A 19,131-nucleotide genomic window follows, 5' to 3' on the forward strand; every position below is an offset into this window, starting at 1 on the left:
AAGTAATATAGGGATAGAGGAGGGAAGAATCCAGAAGTGTTAATTGGGGGTTTATGGTAATAGGATGAGGCTTGGGATGGGTAAAGGAGAGATGGAAAGAGTTAGGGAGATCATAGTAGCAGGAGGGGTTTTGGATGAGTCAAAGATGAGATACTTGAGGGAGAATTTAGTAGGGTTGTTTGTGAGATCATGGTATTAAACTGAGGTTTGTGATGAGCTAGATGCGGTAGAGGAGTGAAGAGCTTAGGCAGGGTTATTTTGGAGAATAAAGTAGTAGAATGGGTTTGGGATGAGTAGTGTGGGTATGGAGGATAGATTGATAGAGACATAGGGTGATGGGGAGACGAGTAAAGCTTACAAGAGAGTACATTTATATTTTAATTTATACATATTTATATATTTATTTTTCTTTCCGTTTATGTATTTATTTATTTATAATAAAAAAAAAAATTATTTCATTATTTATCATTTGAATTTCATTTATAGATTTCATTTTATTTATTTGTATTTAATTTTTCTCTAGTACAGTAGGAGTAGAGTAATAAATAAATAGATATGTAAATACGTAGTAAGGGAATATATATGCAATTAATATAATAATGGATAGAATAATATGAGAAGAAAAGTAGTATTGTATAAACACAGACTTTCAATATTTGAAGTTATTTAATAAGTTTACTTTTCCAACATTCATTTATCTTTCCTCAATTTTTGAATAGCGAATTGCTTATGATAATAAAACATTTCCTAGTTGGGATATAAAACTGAAAGCAGAGATTCACAAGTATCTAATATAACAACTTATCAAGGAATTATGCAATAACCGATGAACACTTTACACATAGAATAATATACACATATATAAGTATATCCATACACATATATACATACACACATGCACACACACACACACATACACACACATATATATATATTTAACCATGAGTAAATATACATTTGCTAAACAGACTTAAAGAGTATGTGTATAATTTATTATTATGAAATAGTAACAATACATATTTCTTAAAGAACTATACATATCTAGGATACACACATAATCTGATTATAAATATTAATCAACACAGGCATATGCAGTCCATTACTTTTTTAATATGGTGGTTATGAAGGAAAGAGCCAACCCTTGAGTAGTGTCCTGGAGGCAAGATAGTCATCCGTGGATCTTATACTTGGGAGGTAATGAATTCCTTAATCTGGCTGCTTGAACAGGGAAGGATGTACCACCCACTGTCTTTTTCTTGTATGGTGGTGTTCTAAGGCAGGGTGCTAATTTTGAGCGGAGTCTTATTTGCTGAATGTAATTGGTTATTTTGTTTCTAATGAAAAGTGGTCCTGTCCCATGTATAGCTTTGTGGGTGATACAAAGTAGCTTGAAGGTGGATCTTCTGGCAACGGATAACCAGTGTAGTGCTCTCAAGGCAGGGGAGATGTGGGCTTGTGTCTTTACATGCAAAAGTAGCCTGTCAGCTCAGTTCCAAATATGCTGCAGTTTGTTCATAATAGATAGAGATGATCCATAGTAGAGGCCATTGGCATAATCCAGTTTGGATAGTACTAGAGAGATAGTAGCCTGCACCTTTTGTGGAAATCCGAGGTGGGGGAAGATGCGTAGCGGAGGCTTCAAGGTGATGAAGCTTGATCGTGCTAATTTGTCCACTTGGGCATTCATTGTTAACTTGGAGTCCATGGTAATTCCAAGGTTTTCAACTTCCTTGGATAGTTGAGGAGGTGGTCTGAGATTGTCAGGCCCGGCACAGAGTGGGTCATACTTTTTACAGTCGCTACATGTAAGTATATCCATTTTGGAAGCATTTAGTTTGAGAAAGCTTCAAGTCATCCACTGATCAATGGCTCTGAGGCAACTGAATATTTGTGAGTTTTCAATGTCTTTGGGACATTATAATTTAAGTAGTATTTGTGTGTCATCTGTATAGCTGTAGCATGTGATTTGAAAATCATTGATCAATTCTGTTAATGACACCATGTAGATGTTGAAAAGCATAGGTGAAATGATTGACCCTTGGGGAAACCCTGTTTTTGTGAGGTAGGGTTTGGACGAGAAGGGGGGAGAATAGATAATATTAATTGTGTTTTGAAAGTAGGATGTTATCCATTTGAGAGCAGTCCCTTCTATGTCAGCTTCGTTGAGTCTTTGAATTAGGGTGTCATGGTAAACAGTATCAAAGGCAGCCGAGAGGACCAAGAGAAGTAGTGCAACAACTCCATTGCGGTTGACTGTGTTTTTAAGACCATCCCAGATTGCTATGAGTGCTGATTCAGTGCCTCTTCCTGGGCTGAATCCAGTTTGGTAGTCTGAAAGTATGGAGTTGTCTTCAATCAATTGTGACATCTGGGTGAATGCTGCTCTTTCTATCAGTGTGCCCAGGAAAGGTCCATTTGTGATTGATCTGTAGTTGTTGAGGTCCTGTGGGTCTAGGTTTGTTTTCTATAATAACTGACATAATTATGCCTTTTTCAGGTCCTCAAGAAAAGTTCCTTTAGTTAAACAGTTATTGATGATTGTTCTTATAGGTGTGGCAACAGAAGTAGATAAAATAATGTTCTTGAAGATGTGTGGTGGACAAGGGTCAGAATGGCAACTGGAAGGCCTGCTTGCTTTGACCAAATCCATAAATTCACCTTGTGATATTTGTTTGAAGGAGTGCAGAGGCAGAGTTGGTTTATTCTTGGAAGGGATTTTAGGAAAGGGGTTGGTGCTGATGGTTTTTTTCTGTTTTAAATAGGAGTCAAATGTGTCTGCCTTCGTTGTGTAATAAGTTGACAGTTTGTTTGTGAAATCTTGAGTAATGGGATGACTTCCTTCCTCGCATTTATAAAATTCCTTGGTTGCAGATTTAGCATTTTGAATTACCTTAGTACTTTTTTCCTGCTTTTTTGATTGATGATTTGTATATTCTGTTAAGTTTGTGTAGTTGTAGTTTGTATTGAATGTTGTTTTTGTTTCAAACCTTCTGATTTGTTGCTTTATCTTTTTAAGTTCTGTGTTTCTCCAAGGTGTTGGTTTTCTTTTGTCCTGTTTAGTGGAATTAGGATATCAAAAGCTCCCTATAGCCACTTATAAAGTTTTGGAACAGAATTATTTGTATCTCAATCTGTGTTGGCTCTTAGTTGTGTTTCTAAGTCTTCAAAATTGAGTTTGCTCCATGGTCGATAGATACATGTATGTAAGTTGCTATTGGGTGTGTTGATTTGCGGTGTTTTATGTCAGAAAGTTATCAAATGGTGGTCTGACCATGTGATTGGCGTTATACTATGAACGATAACTAGTTTGGGGTTTGCAAAAATGACATCTAGGATGTGTCCAGCGATGTGTGTGGGATTGTGTACAATCTGATGTAGCTTTAATGTGACTAGGCCAGTGGTGATAGCTTTTGGATGGGGCATATTGGGTTTGTCAAACCAAATGTATAGGTCCCCAAGAATGCATAGGTTTGACTATAATGTTATAAGGTTTGAGACTGTAGCTAGAAAAGTGTTTGGGAATGTTGAGTTGTTAGGTGGAGGTCTGTAAAGGGGGAAAACGTCATCGGAGGAAGTTGGTGTAGGGTTGCATCTGGTGAGGAGGGCCTCACAACCTTGTATTGAAAAGTTGTCTGTTTAACTGAGATTTATTGCTTGTTTGAATATAATAGCTAGTCCACCTCCTCTTTTGCCTATACGATTTTGTGTGATGGTTTGAAAGCCTGGAGGAACAGCTTCATGCAACACTAGGGCCATGTCTTCTCCCAACCATGATTCTGTTACGAACAGTAAGTCAGGTTGTGTGCTCGTGAGCAGGTCATAGATGTGGTGCTTGTTTTTTTAGAGTGATCGAGCATTTAGGAGCAGGCAGTTTAGTAAATGTGTGTTAGTGGAGGTGTTGTTTTGTTTTAGAGAAGGGTGGGCAGTATATTTTGAGGTTGTGTCAGGTGTGTTGTTAGTTGTGATAACTGTGTGAGGGTTACAATAGTCCTATTTTTCAATATAGTGTTCCTCTCCCAGCAGGCTTAGGAGCCATTTTGTTGGGTTTGTGTGTGTTGGTGGTGGACTTGGTGGCTGAGGGAGACATGAAGAGTGTACTTTTTTGTATAATAGCCTTATTATGTAATAGACAAGGGGATGTGAACTTGTTAAGAGTGACATGTTGTTTATTTTGTTTGTGTTTGTTTAGTGTGGAAGGAGTATAGGTTAGGGGTGGTGGAGGAGCATGTGGATCATGAAATAGGGCTCTAAATTGTGCAATGGATAAGAGGCAGGTGAATGAATGTTGCTGTGTTGGGGTGCTTGTTGTAGATGTTTGTGAATATTGAGAATGTAGGGGTAAAGATTGGTCAGGATTTGTAATCTTTGTGTAGTCATGAGGGTGGGAGGTGGTGTGACGGAACGTATTATGAAAGTTTGTATTATTTTAATGTGCTGATGTGTGTGGTCTGTTTTGTTTTTGTGGAATAGTGATAGGAGATATAGATGTAGTGGTTTTCTGTGAAGGATTTATATGTGAATTAGTGCTGGTGAGTGGTAGTAGAATATTACAGGGAGTGTTGATGTGTTTTGGAGAAGAGTGTATGAGGTGTGTGAGAGGAGATGGATGTGGGTCAGGGGTGTTTGTGTTAGTTATGATGACTGGAAGAGGTAATATGTGTGGTGGAATAGAGTGTAAGGATTGTATGGTTGTGTGTAATTGGTGAAGAGAAGGGAAGGGTGTTTGTAGATGGTGTGTTGGAAGGCTGGGTTTAGGTATTGTCATGATAAAAGGAGGTCTGTGTGGAGCCAATAGAGGATAGTGCTGTTGGCTTGTATGAACAGGGAGTGTGTATCTGGATGGCTGAAAGTAAAGGATAATGTGATTTTGTGTTCTGTGGGTGATGGCAGGTTGTGTTAGTGGGAATGGACAGAGTAGTGTTTGCTGTGAGAATGAAGGTGTTTTACTGTTGTAGATGAGGTAGATATGTGTATAGGTGTGGTATGTGGGGTTTTGGGTTGTTGATGAGATATTGCAATCTGTATGAGGTCAGTTTGTGATGCAAGAGTTGGATGTCTTTGCTGATAATGTGTTTGCATGTTGATGGATGTGTAGGTAGTAAGGTCCTTTCTGGTAAATAGAAAATTGGGCAGCATTTCTGACCCTCTACCCAACCATTCACGAACAGGCCAAAACAGGCAAATGCTCTTGTCCTCTCCACCCTTAAGCTCTCCGCCCGGGCTGAGATGCCCTGAACCCTAGGCTTAAATAGCCTATAGGCCGATAGAATCCTAGCCCTAACCAATCAGATTTGTAACCCTAAACCCCACAACCAATACGAAACCCAGCCCTATTAACCAATCACGCCCCTAGTCTTGACAATTACAACACTAACCCTAAAACCACACACCAATAGGAATCTCAACCCTACTACCAGTCACAACCCTAACCCTAAAAACATGAACCAATAGGAATGTCAATCCTACTTCCAATCACAACCCCAACACTAAAAACATGAACCAATGTGGGGAGTAGATTTCTCGATCTGGCACTGGCATTAGCTAGGTGGCCTGTCGCCATGGCTTGGAAAGCACCAGGTGGTCCTCGACTAAGCACCTGGGTGATAGGTGTTAACTTCTGCGCCTGGATGGAAGAAGGAACTTTTATGCGTTAAGATGCAATAAGGCTCTGGCACAGACTTATAGCGCTCCTATGGTCTGAAGTGATAGTTAACTGGGAATCCCCTGAGCCTGTTGACGGAGTATCGGAGGGGGAGCTGGAGGACCTGGTGATGACAACTTGGAATAACCAAGAGACAGACACCCCAACCATGCCGGAAGATGAGTATAGGTAAACTGTGGCCCCCGGACTATACTTAAAGATGAAGAGCATGGCCTTGTGATGGATACTTTGTAACCCCCCTCCCCTGCCCTGATTGGGATCAGCGGTTTACCCACAATACCTGACAACTGAGAGAACCCTAATATAAAAGACTCCACCTCCGCATTCCCCACCTCCGATACAGACCTGGCACCCCATGGAGTTAACAGGGTAGGCAAGCACCTCATTATTGGTTACCATGTTCTTTTTTATGCTTTCTGTTTTTTTCCTTTATTTAGTTGTTCCTTTTGTCCTCAGATATCCTGGCGCTTTAACCCCACCTCTACCCCTTCCCTTTACAGGATTGCTGGTTATTAGAAGGGAAGCAAATGCTACTGGGGAACTGGGACTCTACATGTGAACTGCCGGGTATGTTGATACTGGTATTAAAAGTTCTTGGACTGATGGACAAAATGTACCAGGATATACATAATCCTCTATTGTGCTCTGATATTTACAAAATGCTAATAAAACAGAAGTGTTAAATAAAAATCTAACGATAACATGTAGAAGTGAAGATCAGACATTGCAAAACTTATCTGACTTATTTAGATATGGGGTTTCTCGTTGGCAGAGGTGTGCACTCTGTCCAAGCAGGAATCTCAATCTTAGTCTGGGTAAATCACCAATACACCCTAAATTACCCTGTGCTCACCCCCGGTAGTTTGGCACAGAGCAGTCAGGTTTAACGTAAGAGGCAATGTGTTAAGTATTTGTGCAACATTTCAAACAGTAAAACAGCAAAAACATGGTACAAAAAGATACCACAACTTGTTAGAAAAATAGAACTTAATTTCATTAATAAAACAAAACCCAAATGACACATTCCAATAAGTAGAACTTGTGTTATGAATTTTTTAAGAATAAACTGTAGGCAAGCACTTAGAAGCAAGAAGCAACAACGGGGGCTACCTGATTGCATCACACCAGGACAAAGTGAAAAGTTAAGGCCATCTGCAATGGAATGTGGGCTGGCTACAGGGCCCCATTTTGGCTCGCTGAATCAAAGTACCTTAAAATCCTGGTGTAGGAGCTTTGTGGTGGTTCCAAACCACACTGTCAAGGAGATGAGTCACTTTTCCCCATGTAGTAGAGGGGATGCGTCGAAGTTCCCCATGCAGTGGTGGCAATGCATTAGAGCGGAAATACGTTGGGGGTCGTGTGCATGAGCCGTTTGCGTCCAGTTGATGTACTGATTCTGATGAATGCAGTGGCTGCATTGCTGAGTTCATTGTCATTGTTGAGGCTGTCATCGACAAGGAAGCAGGAGCCTTGTGCTGAAGAGAACGGCATAGTGCTGGTACCAAAGGTGACGCATCAGTTTTATCCACCCAACAGCAGAGAGATGCTGGTTCTCTCACCCAATGGTGGGGATCCAGTGTTTTATCTGGAGCTGCACCTGAAGGCTTTCGTACCAGGGTCCAGGACTGGGGTGGAAGTCTTCTGTGTCCCTGAGATTTCAGAATACAGGAGACCAGTGAGCGGGTTTTTGGAGTCGCCCTGGGTGTTGGGCTCAAGTGATGGGGGTGCAGTCCTCACCTAGGCAAGGAGGGCAGCAGGTCAGCACAGCAACAAAAGCAGTTCTCCCAGAGCAGCAGCATAGCAGTCCTTCTTCCTGGAGGAGTATACACGGATCCAGAGGTGTACTGAGTTGGTAGGGTTTGAGGTCCAGTTCTCATACCCAGTGGTGCTATGAAGTGGGGGGACTTCAAAGAGGGGCCTTTGAAGTGAACAGAGATCATCGCTTCCTGCCTTAGCTCTACACTCACTACAAGGAGTTAAGCAGTCCTTTGCGTGGGGAGAGGACACAGCCTATTTAGCTGTGAGTGTGATGCTGTGTCCAGTTCCTCTTTCCCACCCTACCCAGGATGACCTATTAGGATGTGGATGGCCAATCAAGTCACACCTAAGCTCCCATTCTGTGTGGATATATACAGGGAATGCACAAAGCCTAGCTGTTACCTACTCCAGATATGTATTCATGACAGGCTTGTGGCACAAAGGACTAAGAGCAGGAAAATGCCAACTTTCTAAAAGTGGCATTTTCAAAATTGTAACAATAAATCAGACTTTACCATTACAGAGGATTTATTATTACAGTCTCATAGGTACTAAAGATGAACTATCTACCTCTTCTCATTTAGTAATTGCAGCTTATTAACTGGAATAATCAATCCCAAATTTTAACAGATGAGAGGGGTAGGCCTCACAGTAGTGAGCGCTTTTCACTACCAGTATATGTAAAACTTAAAAGCGTATGTCCTGCCTTTTATTTACCTAGGGCCTACCTTGGGGGTGCCTTATGTGTAATAAAAGGGGGGCTTAAGGCTTTTTCAAGGGGTTCAGCAGAACAATGCATTCAGGCTGCAATGGCAGGCCTGGAACATGTTTTAAAGTGCTACTTAAGTGGGTGGCACAAGCAATGCTGCGGGCCACTTTACTAGGGACTTATAAGTAAATTAAATATGCCAATTTGGTATACACCAATCAAATTATGTTTTAGGGAGAGAGCTCACACACTTTAGCAATTTTAACGTGCACAGAGTCCTAAGGCCAACAAAAATGAATTGAGCCAAATTGGAGGCAAGCAGGTAAAACGTTTAGGAGAAGACCACTTAAGGCTGTCAGGTCTAACAACTTACTTGACTGACAGATGTGGTGGGCCTAACTGCTTCTGCCAGTATATTCCCGGATGCCATTTGTGTAGATGCTTGCATGTTAGACACCAGGGGCAGTATGATCAAACCTGACAGGAGAGAGAGAGTCATGCATAGGTGTGGAAGTCATTCTAAATCATACATGAAGATGATGTTTTGATCGTTTAAATACAAAGTTTGATACCCACCAAGATTCTTCTTCTGCAAGTTAAGACAATGTTAGCAGGTATCTCATAGTGCTTCCTTTGGAATGTGAAGACTAATGGCATGCAGTAGTATAGCTTGTGTGAATTACACTACATTTTCTGAGGCAGAATGCCCTGCAAATCTTAAACTTTGGCTTACATGTTTGCTAATATCTGATGCATGCAGGTCATTCTGGGTAAGAAAATATAATGGTCGACCAACACCCAAATACAGTTGAAACTCATATCCCCAGAATGAGTGAATGCCAATGGAAAAACCTTGATTCTTCATATTGTATTTTAGGACATTTCCTTTTGCAGTGGTAGGTACATCCAGACATCTGGGATAGTATTTCTATCATGAGATGTTTGTTTGGTAGGACTTTTGGCGCTTTCCAAAGATTCTGAAAGTTTAATGTTTGCCAGACATTCTGGGTAAGAAAAGATAGCTGGATCGATGCAAACTACACAGCACTAGACTCCTGTGAGTGTCCAGGTTTTTGTTGGGTTTCCATAGGTGCCAGCCAAGCCCAAATTCAAATATCAACATTGCCAATCAAGAGGATTTCAAATGAAAAATATTAATGTTTTCATCTTCATTTACAGTATTTGCTGTCACGGTGATAGTCCCATCCACATTAGTGATTTTATGAGGAGACATATGGGGCTGCTGGTTGGCAGGACTTTTGTCAATCCTATCCAGTTCTCAAACTTCCATGTACAGAAATGTAATGGAAACCTGTGATTTTGGCCAAAGTGTTACATTTTCATGGCAAACTGTGTTAGAAAATGTAGTGGAATCCATACAGCCACAAACACAGGACCCTCCTGTGTGTTTAGTAGTCAGAAGTGTCTGGGTTTAATGGGTTTCTAAAGCAAGCCAAAATACCACTACCCACATTACCAGGTTTAGTAACTTTTAAATGAAATATTGTGCTTTTTTCTATGTTGTGTTTTGGGAGATTTTCTACCACAAGCAACAGTCCCACTCGCATAAGTCAGGTACCATTTCTATCAGCAGAAGAGTGGGAATGTTTGATGTTGGGACTTTTGTCAAGCCCCACACTTTCCAGAACCTTTCCTCACAGGAATGTGAAGAAAGGCCATGATTATAGCCAAGTTCTGGGGTTTGCAGGACATTCTAAATAAGATAACATGTGCAAGCTATATAAGCCACAAAATCCTGTATTTATCTAGATATTTATATTTCAGAAATATCTGTGATTGGTTAGTTTCTGGATGAGAAAAGTCCCAAATAATGCAGCTACCCAAACCACCAGAAGTGAATTTCAAAGAAAAATATTCATGCTTCCATAGTGTGCTGTGGGGCCTTTTCTGTCACAGTTATTAATCTGCAGGGTAGTAGGACATTTGTCTATCCCAAAGAGTTGTAAACTATCCTTCTCACATATGTGAGAAAATGAAGCCATCTTTGTTGACCTCTATTATTTGTAGGTCATTCTAGATAAGAAAAAGTAGTGGAATCTTTGTAAAATACTCCCCTCTGGACTTAACAGGTAGCCTGATTTTTTAGAAATGACTTGAGTTAATGGGTTACCATTGGTGTTGACTGGTAAAAGTCACAAAATCTGCAGCAACCCTCATCCCATGAATAGGCTAAGTTCCAAGAAAAAATCTTGCTATGTTAATGCTGTTTTTTGGCGTATTGCCTGCAGCAGATGATTGGCCTACCCTTAAAATTAGGGTATTGTTTTTATAGGGGGTGTGGAAATGATAAGTGGAATGACTTTTCTTGATTCCTACAGAGTCTGGAACTTTATATTCCAGAAATGTGAGAAACACTAGTGATTTTAGCCAGAGGTTCATGGTTGCATGGCATTCTGTGTAAGAAACATCAGTGAGATGCAGGCAAGCCAGACCACAATAATCTTGTCTGGGTGTTTAGGTTCCAGAAATGTTTGCGATTGGTAGGGTTTCCTGTGTGCCGTCTAATCCAAATATAGCAGTAACCTACACCCCTAGAATGAGTGAATGTCAAAGGGAAAATCTTTCTTATCCATGTTGTGTTTTGGAGTACTTTTTGTTATTGAAGCTAGGCCCATCTACTCAAATAGAGTGCTGTTTTTATTGGAAGAATTGTGGCAACAGAGGGCAGTAGAACTTTTGTCAATCCACACAGACTCCAGAACCTTCCCTCACAGAAATGTGAGTAAAACTTGTGATGTTAGCCAAAGTAGACATTAGCAGGGCATTATAAGTAAGAAATCATAATGTGGTCCTTCCAAGCCACAAAACCCTGCCACCCTTGGGTACCTAGTTTTCAGAAACACCTAGTACAGGTAGGCTTCCATGAGTAGTGGCCAAACTGAGGCCTGATAAACACAATTATCCACATTACCAGAATGAGTGAATTTCACAGTAGACTCATGATGTTTCTATCTTTCTGGCATTTCCTGTCGCAGTCGACATGCTGATCCACAAAAGCTGGATACCATTTTTATGAGGAGAAGAGTCGGGAGGGTGGGTCGCATGATGTTTCTGGATTCCCACAGATGACATATTTCTCTCTCATAAATCTGATGCTTGCAGGTCATTCTAGGTACAGAAAACTGGTGGGATCCATGTAAGCCATATGAATTTGCACTTCACCGGGTGTCTAGATTTTTCCTCGATGCCGGCTGACATTGTCGTCCAAATTACTCAACATCCCATTGAAGTACTGGGTTTTTCAGAACCCAGTGGTGCCAGGGAACACACCCTAAGACTTCGAGTCCTTCCTGTTTCAGACTACAGAAACACAGAGTCTTCTTGGTGAAGTCAAAGATCTTGTTTATTGGCTGCAGCCAGTAACAGGTATCCTAGAAGTACAACACAGTGTATATTCTCAGGAGACTGCTGCCTTTGCAAAGCTAACCTTCTCTTTTATACAAAATATTATGCTTTAGGCAAACATTCCTTATTTTACAGTTGACCATTCACATATTTTCACTACAAAGAAATAGCAGGGTTATGATGACAAGCCCATATTTCAGTTTGTCCAGCCCTCAATCAATTACCCGGCAACGCTTAGTACTTTCATCAGATATCGACCGACCCCCAATATAAACGGGCACCTCCTCCTTGTAAAGCAAGTCATAAAGAAAGAAACAGGGACAGGTGTGTGTAAGATTAGGCATGGTTTGTGTGTGATGAAAGGTTTATGATGTGTTGTGCCTTGATACTAATCTCATTCGGCCACTGGGAAAGAAACTGGCCGAACAGGTTTGGCTTCAGGCAGTGGAGTCAGCTTGCCCAGGTCACAGAGGAGTCAGCAAAGGTGTACGTGTCCTTCAGACTCGTTTTCAGAATTAGACATTGGCCTATGTGAGGGCAATCATAAAATGGCTGTCGTTTAAATGGAACACGAGGGTTCAGGACGGAAACTCTGATATTCGGGTGAATTTGTTACCCGAATATGAATACAATGCTTGTGCATACTATTCTAATCATTCCCGGTCTGCTGATGCCAAAATCGTTGTGATACGACGATGTTTATAACACGGGTCCAGAATTTTCAGTACCACACCATATACCCAGAATGAGCGCATTCCAAAGGAAAAAGCTTGATGTTTCCATATTGCCTTTTGGTGCATTTACTGCCATAGGCAATAAGTCTACCCACAAAAGTAGGGCATTGTTTTTATCAGAAGACATGTTGGTGGTATGACTTTTGTGCATTTATTCAGAGGCTGGAACCTTCCCTCATAGAACTGTGAGTAAAATCTGTGATTGTAGCCAAAGATGGACACCATTGAAGGCATTCTGTGTGAAAAAGCATAGGTGGATGCAAACAAGACAACCTACCACAGACTTACCCGAGTGTCTAGTTTTCAGTCATGTTTGGGGATGTTGGATTCCCCTGGATGCTGGCTGACACAGGACCACATACTGCAGCATCCTAGACCTACAGAATGCGTAAATGCCACACACAAAACCTTGTTTTACCACATTGCATTTTGGGGCACATCCTATTACAAGTGGAAGGATCACCACACCAGTGAGGTATCATTTGTATTGAGAAAAGTGTGGGAATGCTGGTTGGGATGAATTAGGTCAATCCTCACAGATTCTGGAACTTTCCCTCATAGACGTATTTGGAAAAATAGTGATTATATCTAAAGTTTGATATTTGCAGGGTAATCTGGATAATAATGTCTGCATAAGAAAATGTTGTAGAATCTAGGCAAGATGCATAACCCGAAAGGTCTTTGAGTGTCTGTAGTTTTCCACATGGCTGGCTGAACCCTGGCTTAATTACTGCAGCTATCCAAATTGCCAGAATGATTGAATATCAAATGAAAATTTTTTAATGATTCCATGCTGTATTTTGGAGCATTTCATGGTGCAGGCGATTGGCCCACCAGAACAGTGTATACTGTTTTTATTGGGGATGCTTGGTGATGGAACGTTTGTTGATTCCTTCTGATTTCTGAGCTTTGTTCCACAGTAATGTGATTAAATCTGTGATTTTAGTCGATGTTTGATGTTTGCAGAGAATTTTGTGTCAGAAAATTTAGTAAATATCCTTACAAGCCACAGATCTTTGACTTCCCTGGGTGTCTACTTTTCAGAAATGTCTGAAATGTTCAGGAATGTTTACTCATAGTACAGTTAGACCTTTGGTCTCAGTTTACACTTTTGGTTTAAACTTAGACTTTTGGTCTAAGTTTACCTTTGTGAATCAGCCCCTGAGATTGGTAGGTTTCCACGGGTGTTGGCTTATCACGGAACCAAATACCACAGCAGGCCACACCACTCAGATTGAGTTAATCTCAAGGGAACAATCTTGATTTTTCACATTGCATTTTGGGGCATTTCCTGATGCAGGTGGTTGCTCACTCACACATGTGGGTACTGTTCTTACCACACATATGTGGAAATGTTGGGTGGTAAGACTTTTGTTGATCCACATAGATTTCAGAAATGTTGCTCACAGAAATATGAGGGAAATCTGTCCTTTTAGCCAAAGTTTTAAATTTGCAGAGTATTCCTAATAATAAAACATATAAGGACCCCATCACGCTGCACAATCATTCACTTTTCTGAGTGTCTATTTTGCAGAAATATCTAGGGATACCAGGCTTCCACGGGTGCTAAGGCCCAAAGACTGCAGTTACCCACATCGCCATAAAAAGGGAACATCAAATGAAAATTCCTGATCCTCTATGTTGCCTTTTAAGACATTTTCTACTGCAGGCAACAGGCCTACCTACATACATGGTACTGTTTTCATCAAGAAAAGTGCAGCAACATTGGGTCGTCTGACTTTTGTTAATTCCCACAGATCCCTGAACCTTTCTTTTCAGAAATGTGTGAAAAATTAGTGAGTTCATCCAAAGTTTGATACTTGCAAGCCATTTTGAGTTGGAGGTTATGAGAGTATCCATGCACGCCACACAACACTGCACTCCTTCCATATCTACCTTTCAGAAACTCCTGGATCTGGTCTGATAGGTAGGTTTGCATCAGTTTGTAGCAACACTGCTACCCACTTCGCTTGAATGAGTGAATTTTAAAAAGAGAAATCTTGATGTTTCAATGTTACATTTTGGGTGTTTTCTGTTGCAGGCAATGGGCCCACTCACGCAAGTGTGGTACCAATTTTATCAAGAGAACTGTGTGAATGCTGGGTAGTAGGACATTTGTAGATCACATTTTATAAACACACCACTCTGCACTTCTACATGCATCTGGTTTTCAGAAATATCTGGGATGAATAGATTACCCTGGGTCCTGGGTGACATCCGGGCCAAAACCTGCAGCAACCCATATCTTTTCAATGAATGAATTTCAGAGTAAAAGTAAAACATTCGTTGCGTTTTAGGGCATTTTCATGACACAAGGCTACCTAAAAAAGTAAGGTACTGTTTTTATGGGGAGTTTTGTGAGCATGTGTTGTGGTTGACTTTTGTTCATCCCTGCAGGTTCTGGACTTTTTCCTCACAGAAATGAGGCATATCTGTGATTTTAGCCAGAATTTGATTCTTGCAGGGTGTTTTGGGTAGGAACCCTTAATGGGATTCGTGCATGCAATACCACCCTGAACGTACCTGGGTGTAAAGTTCTGGTAAGTTTCCATGGATACCAGTTTAGCCCAGGTCCCCATATCACAGCTATCCAGATTGCTAGAACAATTGATTTTCAAATGAAAACTATTTGCGTTTTCCATGTTTGGGGCCTTTCCTGTCACAGGTTTGCTCTCACACATGTGGTACCATGTGTATCGCAAAAAGTGTTGAATTGTGTTGGTGGTGGAACTTTTGCAATCCCTACAGACTGCAGAACTTTCTCCAACATAAATAGGAGGGAATCTGGAGATTATAGCCAAAGTTTATCATTTGCAGAGCATTCTAGGCAGGAAAACCTAATATGACCTATGAGAGCTACACAACCCTCGACTTCATTTGAGTTTTGGTAGGTTTCCTCAATTGTCTGCAATCCCAGGCCCTAATACCGCAGCTCCGTATATTTACATAATGATTGAATTTCAGATGAAAACTGTTTATGATACCATGTTGGATTTTGGAACATTTCTTGTCACTGGTGATAATCCCACCCAACATTATCACCTGTTGCTTTTGTTCTGCTTTTATTCATTTTTGATTTCAATGATTGGGTAAGTAATGAGCAACCAACACACATGACACTTTGGTGGAATCAAAATTGTATCTACTTTTCAGAAAGGGATGACTCTCCAGGTTCAGCCATTGATTTCACACATCTTTCTTCCAAAAGCTGCAAGATGGTAGAAACCACAAAAATTGGAAATATTGACTACAACTTAGAAAATTGCAAACATGTTTGCACAGCTGTGCCTGGGAAGAGGGCAATCATAGCACAACAAACCTTTAGTTGATACAATTTTTGAGAAAAAAAATATTTTCTTGCAAAGCACGCTTTGTCTTTTTAAAAACAAATTTACATCCGGTCCATTTTCATGGTTCCCACCAGGGAAGTACACAGAGTCTTATAGATTAGAATCCCCAACATGTAGGGACATTTATGCACATTTGTCTGAAAGGTTAAAAAAAAACACTTAACCTTAAACTCGAAGTGCACCAAAGTTACTCAGCACTTACACCGACCTCCTAAAGGGATGCATTTCAGAGATGTAATTCACTGTGGCATTCTAAACTAGCTTATATTAAAGTTGCATTTCTCGATCTAACATGAATGGTGTAATGTCATTGTAATTTATAATTTAGAAAGGAACTAAACAGATTTGTCTTTTATTATCTGACGTAGGTTTAGAAACCGTATAGGATTTCCTGACTGCATAACTTGTAAAAGCACAGGGTACAATACTCAACTATATTTATTTGCAGGTGACCAGCTCCTAATGGGGTCATCTCATAGCATTATTAGGTCTAGTTCAAGTTTTTGTGCCATTCTCTTGTTACACAATTAATTGCTCACAGTTGGTCAAACTCATTTGAGATGTCAATTTCTAGAATGGTGATTAAAAATATCACTATTTCCCACCTAACTAAATGACATTTACAAAAAAACCCTGTGCAGATTAAATTCAATGCAGATCAACTTTGTTTCTTGTACCACCAATTTAGAAACTCAAAATATTACACTACTAAATAAGGTCCTTAAATGGGAAGTTTATCACGCCCAAAACATACACTCATCAAAAATTGTAAATTACAATGTCATATTCAAGGTATTTTGGATAAGTACTAATCTTTAAAAGTGAATGGTGGAGTTATTTACATTTAAGAATGTGTTTACACCAAAAAGCACACACATCTGTTAAATCAAATTCCAAAATGGACAATATTCTGAAAGTGAAGCACTAGATTAATCCCAGTAGGCAGGGCTCAGATTCCTCAGCATCAAACCATTGCAAATGTCTCCTTAATAAAAACACAGAACTTCTAATCATGCATGAAACAGACTATGAAGTTTATCTCAATTGTACAATAACAGTGAAGAATGTCTTATCTACTTAAACAAATCGCAAATTATAGTGTAAACCTGCAGACTGTGTTTATATAACAACAAGTACTTATGTAAGCAAACCAGACCCTGACACAAATCTGGATATAAAGGAATAGCCATAGATGAAGAAGCTAGCTCTCTTAACCTAATTTCTGCACCTGTAACTTGATGGCCATACAATATTAGATTGGACGAAGATGCATACTTAGGATAACTACATTACCTGACATAGGAATTTCAACAAACATAGGGCCTTATTTACAAGCCCTTTGCGCCACTGCTGTGTAATTTATTTTGGATGCAGCGGTGGGGCTAGAAGTGCACTACACTGTTCAATATTTACAAACTGATGCACTGGGCCCACTGCATCCATTTGAAAAGCCTTGCATAACCTGTGCCAGGTATAATGTATGCCGGATAGGTGTCCCCAAGGAACAAAATCACAAAGAACTGACGCAGTGAAATTTAAAACTTCTCACTGGATTATTCTATGACTTCACTGTGTCAAACTTTTATCCCCTGCTCAGAGCAGGCGCAAAATTGACGTAGGGTTTTTTCCTATGCATTGCTGGAGTTGGGTCAGTTTAACGACCAACCTCAGCAATGTGCCAGTTTAGCGGCAACAAATGGATCAGAAATTCTGTGAAAGTGTCTGCCATGGAGCTCTGTATTGTAAATACAGCACATCCATGCCGCTATTAGGGATGTGCAGCAGGCGCAAGAAATCTGACGCATCAATAGCGATGCGTTATATTCTTGTAAATGAGGCCCATTATTTTGTTCAATGAAATCAAGCACCTAGAGATTATGACTGGGTGATTTACCTGACGTTGTCATCGGCACAGGCTGTGCCATCTGCCTGACTTCAAAATGAGATAGCTTCAGCGGTACCCAGAGCATAAAATGTCCCAACCCTAGCCAGAAGAAGAGCCAGGATTAATGAGCATAGTGGAAGAGACGATCACTGACACAATATCCCAGTAAGGAATAACGTTGTCAAAAATATCAGAAAAAATATTGTGATCCTTTACTTATAATGGTAAGTACATTCATTTTGAAAAAATATAATTGACATTAATATTGTCAAAATTAGACAATTGTTTAATATAGAGTTTATAGTAGTAAATGTTAAATGTTTTATTGCATAATTTTAACATAATGTAAATGAAATATATTCCATATATATATATGTATATATATATATATATATATATATATATATATATATATATTTATATATATATATACATATATATATATATATGTGTGTGTGTGTATATATATATATATATATTTATATTATCACTAAAAAACAAAAAAGGTTACAGGTTCAATATAGCTAGGTTCAGATTTTACAAGCACAAAACCATAGAAATTCAGCTGTTATAGTTAGAGTTATTTCAAGTAACTATAACTTGTGCCCTTGACATTCACAGGTTCCTCATCAATCATTTTATCACAAATGTTGTAGTGATAATTTCAATGATGCCATAAAAAATATGTCATACCTAATTTAATATATGGGGTAATTAGGAGTGTATGTTGAGGGTGCGAGTTATAGTTCCCTGAGGGCACAAGTTATAGTTGCTTGATATACCTCTAACCATAACTGCAGATTTTTTATTGTTTTGTACATTTTAAATGTGAGCCTAATCATAACGTCCCTAAACTTTGTTTTTTTTTAGTTAATTTTTCTGGTTTCTTAATTCTATTTCCGAACTATAACTTCCCTGTAACCTTTTTTTCAGTAAATTTCAATGTTTTTTTAACGTTAAATAATTTTAATTACTTTATGTTAATCCAACCACTGCTGTGCACAGCCTTTGCACCAAACCCATGCCATACCCATTCTTGCACCACACACAGCTTTCGACAGTGTGCAGTGGGAGTTGGCCGCAGGTCCTGGCATGTGGCCAGGTACTGTGCCCTAACCTCTATAATCACCCAACTCTTTGCCATGCATGGGATTCACCACAGCTGCCTACCCCTGTAAGCACCCAACATCATGCTACAGATAACTTTTCAATGTGAAACTGCAGAGAAAACACACTTGCTTTGCCTTGCCCATGTGTAGAATATGATCACATTGTGTGTAGAGGTTCAAGGGAGTTCCTTTTAGTAAGCCGTCCATCACCCTTGAAAAAGGCGGGAAGACCTTGCATACACTAATGTATATCGGGCGGGGCTAAATGGGCAGGGCTTCTAGGCCATTTTACCTGCTCATTGTCTTACTACATAAGAGATTGCATCGAAGGATCAAGGATGCAAACACCTCCATCAAGGATTACAGATAACTTACCAAGGTGATTACAGATAACTTTTCAAGGTGAAACTGCTGGGAAAACACACTTGCGTTGCCTTGGCCATGCACAAGATGGTAGGATAACTTGTACTTTTTAGTGCTTCTTTGTTAGGTGGAGATGTGATTATATTCCCATGCATCAAGAACGAGTCTCTAAAGTCAGCAGGAAATGCGCTCAGG

Source organism: Pleurodeles waltl, chromosome 5 (genome assembly GCF_031143425.1).
Source record: "Pleurodeles waltl isolate 20211129_DDA chromosome 5, aPleWal1.hap1.20221129, whole genome shotgun sequence".
NCBI classification, from domain to species: domain Eukaryota; kingdom Metazoa; phylum Chordata; class Amphibia; order Caudata; family Salamandridae; genus Pleurodeles; species Pleurodeles waltl.